Genomic DNA, 3,613 nt, shown 5'->3' on the forward strand with positions numbered 1-3,613 from the left:
TAAAACTAATGATGTAATGTATGGGGATTAACATAAGAATAAAAAAAAAACTAATGATGTAATGTATGGTGATTAACATAACATAATAAAAAAAAACTGAAGATGTAATGTATGGTGATTAACATAACATAATAAAATTAAAATAAATAAATAAACAGTTTGGAGACAGAATTTAAAAAAAAAAATAATAATTCTGGGGTTTTCAGTTCTGCATGTAAGGAGCTTGGAAGATACCACTCCATCCTAATAACAACAAGTGAAAAGCTGAACAGACTGAAAAATCAGTCACTTTTCTAGAATCCCTAAGAAAGGTGAAGACACAAAGAAAACCACTGTCCCTAAGAGAACCCAACCAACAGAGAATAACAACTTAGCAGAACAGGGACTCATGAGCAGAAATTGCTGCAGGAACCAGTGCCAGGGTAGGGAACCCTGAGCTGTCATCACCAAATTGCTGGAGGCTCAGTGTGGACAACTCATTATATACATAATATACTGTATGTTAATAATAAAAATCTAAATAACTCTGCATAGCCATTATCTTCAGGGGGTATTGGTAGAGGTAGAAAATTTCACATAAGGTGGGGTTTGAAACAACTGTATACTCAGTACAAAAAGAAGAAATATGATAGTTATTTTCTCAGTTAAGCCAGAATTGTGAAAAACTCTGTGGGGAACCCAGTCATAGGAGGACCATCACAGTATGAGATTTATCTCCAGGAGCTCAACCAGGTTCCCAGAGTAAACATCAGGAAAAAAAAAAAATCCCCTCCTGATTCAGGCAGGGGTAAGGAAAAAGGAACTATTTTAAAATATAACAAACATGGCCTGCCCTGAGGAAAAACTATTTAAGCAGAGCTTAACTTGATGGGGTATTATCAGAGCCTAACTTGACCTGGGAGAACCTGACCTAGTAGAAGGGCAAACTCAACTTTGGACTACTTTAGCCAACATGTCCCACCCAAGGGGATATAGGGGGAGGAAAAAATTAAAACACTCGTAAAGTTCACAGTCCAGAGGCATAGGCTCACTAAAAAAAAAAAAAGAGAGACCTAATCACAGGTCTATAGAACACTTCCCCGCCCCAACACTTCACCACCACATTACTAAAGGTCCATTTCTAGCAGTTCCTTTTACCCAGTCTATTCTGTCAGGCTAATAAGAAAAATTACAAGGCATACCAGAAGGCAAGAAAACACAATTTAAAGATATAGAACCAAGCATGGCAAAGATGTTGGAATTATCAGAAGAATTTAAAACAATTATGGTTAATATGCTAAGGGGTCTCATGGATAAAATAGCAGCATCCAAGAACAGATGGGCAATATAAACAGAGAGATGGAAATCCTAAGAAAGAAACAAAAAAAAAATTACTAGATATAAAAATCACTGTAACAAAGAAAAATGCCTTTGATGGGCTCATTAGTAGACTGGGACAGAGCTGAGGAAAGAGTCTCTGAGCTTAAGGATATCTCAATAGAAACTTCCTAAACTTGAAAGCAAAGGGAATAAAGACCGAAAAAAATAGAATATCCAAGTACTGTGGGGCAACGATAAAAGGTATACCATATAATAATAGAAACACTAGAAGGAGAAGGAGAAGAAAAACAGAAAGGAAAAGAAGAAATATTTAAAAAAATAATGACCAAGAATTTCCTCAAGTCAATGTCAGACACCAAACCACAGATCCAGGAAGCTAAGAGAACATCAAGCAGGATAAATGTCAAAAAACAAAACAAAAACTACATGTAGACATATTTTCAAAATACAGAAAATTAAACACTGGTTATTAAAATAGCCAAAATTCAGAACACTGAAAACACCAAATGCTAGCAAGAATGTGGAGCAATAGGAACTCTCATTCATTGGTGGGGGGGAATGCAAAATGATACAGCCATTTGGAATATAGTTTAGCAGTTTTTTACAAAAGTAAATATGCTCTTACCATATGATTCAGCAATTGTACTTCTTGGCATTTACCCAAAATATGTGAGAACTTACATCCACATAAAAAAAGGATGTTTACAGCAGCTTTATTCATAATTGTCAAAACTTAGAAGCAACCAAGATGTCCTTCAGTAGGTGAGTGGATAAATAAATTGTGGTACACAAACAATGGAATATTATTCTATTATTCAGTGCTAAAAAGAAATGAGCTACCGAGCCATGAGAAGTCATAGAGGAAATTTAAATGCGTATTACCAAGTGAAAGAAGTTAATCTAAAAGGCTACATACTACATGACATTCTATAAAAGCAAAGCTATGGAGACAATAAAAAGTCAATGCTTGCCAGGAACTGGGATTGGGGGTGAGGAGGGATGAATAGGCCAAGCACAGAGGAATTTTAAGGCACTAAAAATATTCTGTAGGATATTATAATGATGGATATATGTTTTTTATACATTGGTCCAAACCCATCAAATGCACAACATCAAGAGCGAACCCTAACATAAACTATGGACTTTGTGTGATTACAATGTGTTAACATCAGTTTATCCACTGTAATAAAGGAGCCACTCTTGATGAGGGTAGTTGATAATGGAGGGGAAGGTTCTACATGTCTGAGAACAGGGGTTTATGGGAAACCTCTGCATCTTCCTCTCAAATTTGCTGTAAACCTAAAACTGTTTTTAAAAGTCCTTAATAATAATATTATTATTATTAAAATTATTATTAAATAAAAATATAATATTATTATTATGAATCATATACATTTCTTTCTATAGCCTACTGCCAATTCAAATAGGTAATACCATACTCACAAATTTAAAAATGAATATAATGCTATAAAAGTTAAAAAGATAAAAGTAAATTTATTATGCTTTCCTACTGAAATAATTGAAAATCAGTTGTAAATAAATTTGCTTTAGTAAAATACCAAGGTATGGATTTAAAATTCACTTTTCCAAAATTAAAGCTAAGTTTATACATTTATAATTATCTTCATTTAAAAACATCTGAAGATGGGGCACCTGGGTGGCTCAGTCGTTAAGCGTCTGCCTTCGGCTCAGGTCAGGATCCCAGGGTCCTGGGATCAAGCCCCACACCGGGCTCCCTGCTGGGCCGGGAGCCTGCTTCTCCCTCTCCCACTCCCCCTGCTTGTGTTCCCTCTCTTGCTGTGTCTCTCTCTGTCAAATAAATAAATAAAATCTTTAAAAAAATAAAGAAAGAAAAACAAAAACATCTGAAGAGACTGACATATACTGAGATGAAAAATACATATAAAGTGGCAGGGCTAAGATTTCAGCAGTGGCTATTTGTCCAAAACCTTTCTTCCTACCCTCCATACTAAACTCTGTACCTGCCTGCCATATTGCACTGAATCCAGTGAAGTTACTTGAATTCATATGTTCATCCCAAAATATAACCAATTTTCTTAGCTCCCACCTCAAAGATAAACAATGACTACTGAAGTAGACATCTATATCTCTGTATCTCTAAGTTTCGATTTTAACTAGATATGATTCTGGGGATTGAGATATAAGAAAAGCTTTACCTAAGCCTTTTATTTTTGAACAGTGCTTTGCCAAAGGTATCATTCATTATTGTTCCTATAGATCTCTAGTGTAAACACAATAACCACTAAGTCAATATGCCACAGATCTCCATAGG

The sequence above is a fragment of the Leptonychotes weddellii genome, chromosome 3 (assembly GCF_054177405.1).
Source record: "Leptonychotes weddellii isolate Sample4059 chromosome 3, ASM5417740v2, whole genome shotgun sequence".
Taxonomy (NCBI): Eukaryota; Metazoa; Chordata; class Mammalia; order Carnivora; family Phocidae; genus Leptonychotes; species Leptonychotes weddellii.